Here is a 9,763-nt window from a genome sequence, read left to right as displayed (position 1 = left end):
GATTTCGTTGTGTATACGACCATCATTTTTAAAATGCACGACGCAGTCAGTAGATTACTTCTGATCACTTCAGACTCAAATCTGCTCGAATACAACATTTCATTTATTATTTATTAGTTTTAATTATATGTGTATATTTAATATGCAATATATTAGTATGATTGGTAGTAATTTGTTTTGAATTTCACAATATAACTTCGGTAATATTTATAGGAGATAAAGATTTAAATTTTATGGACATCGAACATAAAAAATAAATTATTATGATTTATTTACATTGTTAAGTATTCAAATAATGAATCGTTATATGTATAAGATATATAACATATAAGACCGTTTACTTAAGTTCAATTAGTTAACCAGTGGACTGTAATGTCCGGAGAATATTAATGCATAATAAATGCTTACCTGCAACTATCTAAACACTTAAATAATACATACATATATAGTTTAATGTTATTACTTTTTGACTTTTGTCTTACTAGTTACTATGTATCTATGTTAAGACTCATAATATTTATACAACTGCCTGCTGAATTTACAAAGTATACAATATTATTGGAAATTTATTTCATTATATTATGCTCAGTTAATCAGTTTTGAAATTGTATGTGTACATGAAAATATTATAATATTAAACATTTTTGAATTCGGCGGCCAGAGATAAAATGTAATAAGTTGAATATTCTAATCCGAATTGATATGATGTTTTTCATCCATGATTGTGGTTTAGTGATATAAAACATTGTTTATCTATTGATATAACCGTTTGTATTTACTGTCTGATTTATATTTCATATCTTTTTGCAGTTTTATATTCGTATTTGTATTTAAATTTCAACTTTAAATTGTTTTCAAGTATTTTGAAATAGGAATGAAGTTTGTCTGTTAGTTTTTGTTTGATTATTTCCATTTCTGAATTATTCAGTGTTGTCCACGTACTAGTTGTCATAAACAGACTTTCGATCTCTTTATGGTGTGTAGTAGTGACATTTTATCCTCCAACCATTATACATAATTAACTGACAATTTTTTTTTAGATGGCAGTACAGCAGATCACTTAAGGATTGCTAAGACATGAATTAACGTTTCTAACACTTGACAAAGTTACAACATCCTACGTTGAAAATGGACTAGACGATACTGATAATAATAATGGTTTTATGCAAAGTACGAGTAATGGGTATAGAATATAATTGTGATTCAATTAATAGTAGTGTTACTAAAAGTCATGTAACCTTGACCATTATATTAAGTAATGATGCTTATTTACCATTATTAACTTTCATATTTTTCAGATTGCAGTGCAACAGATCACTCAAGGCTTGCTGAGCATGAATTAACATTTTTAGCGCTTGGAATAGTTTCAACATCCTATGTTTAATATGGATTAGAAGGTATTAATATTAATAATGGTGTTTTGCACGGTACGTGAATGAATGTAAATGATAGCAACATAATAGAAATGTAACAAAAAGTTAATGTTATGAAACCCTTACCATTAGATTAAGTAAATGATTCTTATTTAGCATTATTAACTTCCATGTATTTCATTGATGATGATACTTCATAAACACTATAAAACATGATTTAATATGATAATTTTAATGAGAATTATAAATTCCTATTTTTAACTTTTTATAGAAAAGTCAATTCTCACTTTAGCGTCTTGAAACATTGACCACTAGAAAGAGAATTTGTTTCTTATTTAGCATTAATTACATTTATACACTTCATTTAATCTGATACTTCATAAACACTATAAACATGCTTTTAAATGATAATTTTGACTCATGTTATAAATTCATATTTTTTACTGCATATGAAACACTCAATTCTCAAGTTAGTATCTTGAAACCTTGACCATTAGATAGAGAATTGGATTCTTATTTAGCATTTATTACTTTCATACATTTCATTTAAGCCAATACTTCATAAACTCTATAAAACTTGTTTTTATATAATAATTTTGACGTATATTTCTAATTCAAATTGTTTATGGTTTATGAAACACTTAATTCTCAATATAGTATCTTTAAACCTTGACCACTAGATTGAGAAAATGGTTCTAATTTAGCATTAATAACTATCATACATTTCATTTATGCCAATGTTACATAAACTCTATAAAACTTGTTTTTATATGATAATTTTGGAGTATATTAAAAATTCAAATTTTTTAATTGCTTATAAAATACTCAATTCACATGTTAGTACCTTGAAACCTTTACCACTAGTAAGAGAATATGTTTCTTATTTAGCATTGACTACTTTCATACATTTCATTTAAGCCAATACTTCATAAACACTATAAACATGTTTTTAAATGACAATTTTGACTCGTGTTATAAATTCATATTTTAAACTGCTTATGAAACACTCAATTTTCAATTAATTCTCAACTAATTTTACATATTTAACTGACTACATTTTTTTCAGATTGCAGTGCAGCAGTTCACCAAGGCTTGCTGAGACAAGAATTTGCATTCATACCACTTGGGGAAAGTATCAACATGTTATTTTGAAAATAAACTAGAAGATATTGATAATAATATTGGATTTATGCAATGTGTGTGTAATGGTTATTGAATATAATTGATATCAAATTAATACTAGTGAAACAAAAAATTAGTAGCATGAAACCAAGACCAATTAATTAAGTAAATGATTCTTATTTAGCATTATTAACTTCCATGTATTTTTGTTGATGCTGATACTTCATAAACACTATAAAACATGTTTTAATATGATAATTTTAACGTAAATTACAAATTCAAATTTTTTATGGCTTATGAAATACTGAATTCTCAATTTAGTCTCTTGAAACTTTGACCACTAGAAAGAGAACATGTTTCTTATTTAGCATTAATTACTTTCATACATTACATTTAAGCCAATACTTCATAAACACTATAAAACATGTTTTTATATGGTAAATTTGGCGTATTTTACAAATTAATTTTTTTTTGCTTATAAAATACTCAATTCTCATACTAGTATCTTGAAACCTTCACCACTAGAATGATAATTTGTTTCTTATTTAGCATTAATTACTTTCATACATTACATTTAAGCCAATACATCATAAACACTATAAAACATGTTTTTACATTGTAGATTTGACGTATATTACAAATTCATTTTTTTAATTGCTTATAAAATACTCAATTCTCATGTTAGTATCTTTAAACCTTGACCACTAGATTGAGAAAATGGTTCTAATTTAGCATTAATAACTATCATACATTTCATTTATGCCAATGTTTCATAAACTCTATACAACTTGTTTTTATATGATAATTTTGGAGTATATTAAAAATTCAAATTTTTTAATTGCTTATAAAATACTCAATTCTACATGTTAGTACCTTGAAACCTTTACCACTAGTAAGAGAATATGTTTCTTATTTAGCATTGACTACTTTCATACATTTCATTTAAGCCAATACTTCATAAACACTATAAACATGTTTTTAAATGACAATTTTGACTCGTGTTATAAATTCATATTTAAACTGCTTATGAAACACTCAATTCTCAATTAATTCTCAACTAATTTTACATATTTAACTGACTACATTTTTTTCAGATTGCAGTGCAGCAGTTCATCCAAGGCTTGCTGAGACAGGAATTTGCATTCATACCACTTTGGGAAAGTATCAACATGTTATTTTGAAAATAAACTAGAAGATATTGATAATAATATTGGATTTATGCAATGTGTGTGTAATGGTTATTGAATATAATTGATATCAAATTAATACTAGTGAAACAAAAAATTAGTAGCATGAAACCAAGACCAATTAATTAAGTAAATGATTCTTATTTAGCATTATTAACTTCCATGTATTTTTGTTGATGCTGATACTTCATAAACACTATAAAACATGTTTTAATATGATAATTTTAACGTAAATTACAAATTCAAATTTTTTATGGCTTATGAAATACTGGATTCTCAATTTAGTCTCTTGAAACTTTGACCACTAGAAAGAGAACATGTTTCTTATTTAGCATTAATTACTTTCATACATTACATTTAAGCCAATACTTCATAAACACTATAAAACATGTTTTTATATGGTAAATTTGGCGTATTTTACAAATTAATTTTTTTTTTGCTTATAAAATACTCAATTCTCATACTAGTATCTTGAAACCTTCACCACTAGAATGATAATTTGTTTCTTATTTAGCATTAATTACTTTCATACATTACATTTAAGCCAATACATCATAAACACTATAAAACATGTTTTTACATTGTAGATTTGACGTATATTACAAATTCATTTTTTTAATTGCTTATAAAATACTCAATTCTCATGTTAGTATCTTTAAACCTTGACCACTAGATTGAGAAAATGGTTCTAATTTAGCATTAATAACTATCATACATTTCATTTATGCCAATGTTACATAAACTCTATAAAACTTGTTTTTATATGATAATTTTGGAGTATATTAAAAATTCAAATTTTTTAATTGCTTATAAAATACTCAATTCACATGTTAGTACCTTGAAACCTTTACCACTAGTAAGAGAATATGTTTCTTATTTAGCATTGACTACTTTCATACATTTCATTTAAGCTAATACTTCATAAACACTATAAACATGTTTTTAAATGACAATTTTGACTCGTGTTATAAATTCATATTTTAAACTGCTTATGAAACTCTCAATTTTCAATTAATTCTCAACTAATTTTACATATTTAACTGACTACATTTTTTTCAGATTGCAGTGCAGCAGTTCACCCAAGGCTTGCTGAGACAAGAATTTGCATTCATACCACTTGGGGAAAGTATCAACATGTTATTTTGAAAATAAACTAGAAGATATTGATAATAATATTGGATTTATGCAATGTGTGTGTAATGGTTATTGAATATAATTGATATCAAATTAATACTAGTGAAACAAAAAATTAGTAGCATGAAACCAAGACCAATTAATTAAGTAAATGATTCTTATTTAGCATTATTAACTTCCATGTATTTTTGTTGATGCTGATACTTCATAAACACTATAAAACATGTTTTAATATGATAATTTTAACGTAAATTACAAATTCAAATTTTTTATGGCTTATGAAATACTGAATTCTCAATTTAGTCTCTTGAAACTTTGACCACTAGAAAGAGAACATGTTTCTTATTTAGCATTAATTACTTTCATACATTACATTTAAGCCAATACTTCATAAACACTATAAAACATGTTTTTATATGGTAAATTTGGCGTATTTTACAAATTAATTTTTTTTTTGCTTATAAAATACTCAATTCTCATACTAGTATCTTGAAACCTTCACCACTAGAATGATAATTTGTTTCTTATTTAGCATTAATTACTTTCATACATTACATTTAAGCCAATACATCATAAACACTATAAAACATGTTTTTACATTGTAGATTTGACGTATATTACAAATTCATTTTTTTAATTGCTTATAAAATACTCAATTCTCATGTTAGTATCTTTAAACCTTGACCACTAGATTGAGAAAATGGTTCTAATTAAGCATTAATAACTATCATACATTTCATTTATGCCAATGTTTCATAAACTCTATAAAACTTGTTTTTATATGATAATTTTTGAGTATATTACAAATTCATTTTTTTAATTGCTTATAAAATACTCAATTCTCATGTTAGTATCTTTAAACCTTGACCACTAGATTGAGAAAATGGTTCTAATTTAGCATTAATAACTATCATACATTTCATTTATGCCAATGTTTCATAAACTCTATAAAACTTGTTTTTATATGATAATTTTGGAGTATATTAAAAATTCAAATTTTTTAATTGCTTATAAAATACTCAATTCACATGTTAGTACCTTGAAACCTTTACCACTAGTAAGAGAATATGTTTCTTATTTAGCATTGACTACTTTCATACATTTCATTTAAGCCAATACTTCATAAACACTATAAACATGTTTTTAAATGACAATTTTGACTCGTGTTATAAATTCATATTTTAAACTGCTTATGAAACACTCAATTTTCAATTAATTCTCAACTAATTTTACATATTTAACTGACTACATTTTTTTCAGATTGCAGTGCAGCAGTTCACCCAAGGCTTGCTGAGACAGGAATTTGCATTCATACCACTTTGGGAAAGTATCAACATGTTATTTTGAAAATAAACTAGAAGATATTGATAATAATATTGGATTTATGCAATGTGTGTGTAATGGTTATTGAATATAATTGATATCAAATTAATACTAGTGAAACAAAAAATTAGTAGCATGAAACCAAGACCAATTAATTAAGTAAATGATTCTTATTTAGCATTATTAACTTCCATGTATTTTTGTTGATGCTGATACTTCATAAACACTATAAAACATGTTTTAATATGATAATTTTAACGTAAATTACAAATTCAAATTTTTTATGGCTTATGAAATACTGAATTCTCAATTTAGTCTCTTGAAACTTTGACCACTAGAAAGAGAACATGTTTCTTATTTAGCATTAATTACTTTCATACATTACATTTAAGCCAATACTTCATAAACACTATAAAACATGTTTTTATATGGTAAATTTGGCGTATTTTACAAATTAATTTTTTTTTTGCTTATAAAATACTCAATTCTCATACTAGTATCTTGAAACCTTCACCACTAGAATGATAATTTGTTTCTTATTTAGCATTAATTACTTTCATACATTACATTTAAGCCAATACATCATAAACACTATAAAACATGTTTTTACATTGTAGATTTGACGTATATTACAAATTCATTTTTTTAATTGCTTATAAAATACTCAATTCTCATGTTAGTATCTTTAAACCTTGACCACTAGATTGAGAAAATGGTTCTAATTAAGCATTAATAACTATCATACATTTCATTTATGCCAATGTTTCATAAACTCTATAAAACTTGTTTTTATATGATAATTTTTGAGTATATTACAAATTCATTTTTTTAATTGCTTATAAAATACTCAATTCTCATGTTAGTATCTTTAAACCTTGACCACTAGATTGAGAAAATGGTTCTAATTTAGCATTAATAACTATCATACATTTCATTTATGCCAATGTTACATAAACTCTATAAAACTTGTTTTTATATGATAATTTTGGAGTATATTAAAAATTCAAATTTTTTAATTGCTTATAAAATACTCAATTCACATGTTAGTACCTTGAAACCTTTACCACTAGTAAGAGAATATGTTTCTTATTTAGCATTGACTACTTTCATACATTTCATTTAAGCCAATACTTCATAAACACTATAAACATGTTTTTAAATGACAATTTTGACTCGTGTTATAAATTCATATTTTAAACTGCTTATGAAACTCTCAATTTTCAATTAATTCTCAACTAATTTTACATATTTAACTGACTACATTTTTTTCAGATTGCAGTGCAGCAGTTCACCCAAGGCTTGCTGAGACAAGAATTTGCATTCATACCACTTGGGGAAAGTATCAACATGTTATTTTGAAAATAAACTAGAAGATATTGATAATAATATTGGATTTAGGCAATGTGTGTGTAATGGTTATTGAATATAATTGATATCAAATTAATACTAGTGAAACAAAAAATTAGTAGCATGAAACCAAGACCAATTAATTAAGTAAATGATTCTTATTTAGCATTATTAACTTCCATGTATTTTTGTTGATGCTGATACTTCATAAACACTATAAAACATGTTTTAATATGATAATTTTAACGTAAATTACAAATTCAAATTTTTTATGGCTTATAGAAATACTGAATTCTCAATTTAGTCTCTTGAAACATTGACCACTAGAAAGAGAACATTGTTTCTTATTTAGCATTAATTACATTTCATACATTCATTTAATTGATACTTCATAAACACTATAAACATGTTTTTAAATGATAATTTGACTATATTACAAATTCATTTTTTTATTGCTTATAAAATACTCAATTCTCATGTTAGTATCTTGAAACCTTGACCACTAGATAGAGAATGGTTCTTATTTAGCATTAATACTTTCATACATTTCATTTAAGCCAATGTTTCATAAACTCTATAAAACTTGTTTTTATATGATAATTTTGACGTATATTACAAATTCATTTTTTTAATTGCTTATAAAATACTCAATTCTCATGTAGTATCTTTAAACCTTGACCACTAGATTGAGAAAATGGTTCTAATTTAGCATTAATAACTATCATACATTTCATTTATGCCAATGTTACATAAACTCTATAAAACTTGTTTTTATATGATAATTTTGGAGTATATTAAAAATTCAAATTTTTTAATTGCTTATAAAATACTCAATTCACATGTTAGTACCTTGAAACCTTTACCACTAGTAAGAGAATATGTTTCTTATTTAGCATTGACTACTTTCATACATTTCATTTAAGCCAATACTTCATAAACACTATAAACATGTTTTTAAATGACAATTTTGACTCGTGTTATAAATTCATATTTTAAACTGCTTATGAAACACTCAATTTTCAATTAATTCTCAACTAATTTTACATATTTAACTGACTACATTTTTTTCAGATTGCAGTGCAGCAGTTCACCCAAGGCTTGCTGAGACAAGAATTTGCATTCATACCACTTGGGGAAAGTATCAACATGTTATTTTGAAAATAAACTAGAAGATATTGATAATAATATTGGATTTATGCAATGTGTGTGTAATGGTTATTGAATATAATTGATATCAAATTAATACTAGTGAAACAAAAAATTAGTAGCATGAAACCAAGACCAATTAATTAAGTAAATGATTCTTATTTAGCATTATTAACTTCCATGTATTTTTGTTGATGCTGATACTTCATAAACACTATAAAACATGTTTTAATATGATAATTTTAACGTAAATTACAAATTCAAATTTTTTATGGCTTATGAAATACTGGATTCTCAATTTAGTCTCTTGAAACTTTGACCACTAGAAAGAGAACATGTTTCTTATTTAGCATTAATTACTTTCATACATTACATTTAAGCCAATACTTCATAAACACTATAAAACATGTTTTTATATGGTAAATTTGGCGTATTTTACAAATTAATTTTTTTTTTGCTTATAAAATACTCAATTCTCATACTAGTATCTTGAAACCTTCACCACTAGAATGATAATTTGTTTCTTATTTAGCATTAATTACTTTCATACATTACATTTAAGCCAATACATCATAAACACTATAAAACATGTTTTTACATTGTAGATTTGACGTATATTACAAATTCATTTTTTTAATTGCTTATAAAATACTCAATTCTCATGTTAGTATCTTTAAACCTTGACCACTAGATTGAGAAAATGGTTCTAATTTAGCATTAATAACTATCATACATTTCATTTATGCCAATGTTACATAAACTCTATAAAACTTGTTTTTATATGATAATTTTGGAGTATATTAAAAATTCAAATTTTTTAATTGCTTATAAAATACTCAATTCACATGTTAGTACCTTGAAACCTTTACCACTAGTAAGAGAATATGTTTCTTATTTAGCATTGACTACTTTCATACATTTCATTTAAGCCAATACTTCATAAACACTATAAACATGTTTTTAAATGACAATTTTGACTCGTGTTATAAATTCATATTTAAACTGCTTATGAAACACTCAATTTTCAATTAATTCTCAACTAATTTTACATATTTAACTGACTACATTTTTTTCAGATTGCAGTGCAGCAGTTCACCCAAGGCTTGCTGAGACAAGAATTTGCATTCATAC

General features: G+C 24.9%; 1 long non-coding RNA gene across 2 annotated transcripts; it reads left to right on the top strand.

Annotated features, from left to right (window-relative positions):
• Positions 1 to 911: 911 nt before the first annotated feature.
• LOC113559030 lies at positions 912 to 1,377 on the top strand. Of its 2 annotated transcripts, none has more exons than XR_003405805.1 (3): positions 912 to 976; positions 1,041 to 1,170; positions 1,299 to 1,377. It is a non-coding gene; the product is annotated as an uncharacterized LOC113559030 (long non-coding RNA). The 2 variants fall into 2 exon arrangements; XR_003405806.1 differs by having other exon boundaries at positions 1,041 to 1,183; positions 1,299 to 1,376.
• The last annotated feature ends 8,386 nt before the right edge of the window (positions 1,378 to 9,763 follow it).

Source organism: Rhopalosiphum maidis, chromosome 3 (genome assembly GCF_003676215.2).
Source record: "Rhopalosiphum maidis isolate BTI-1 chromosome 3, ASM367621v3, whole genome shotgun sequence".
NCBI classification, from domain to species: Eukaryota; Metazoa; Arthropoda; class Insecta; order Hemiptera; family Aphididae; genus Rhopalosiphum; species Rhopalosiphum maidis.
The sequence above is the reverse complement of the archived record's forward strand: the minus strand, read 5'-3'. Positions and strand labels throughout refer to the sequence as shown.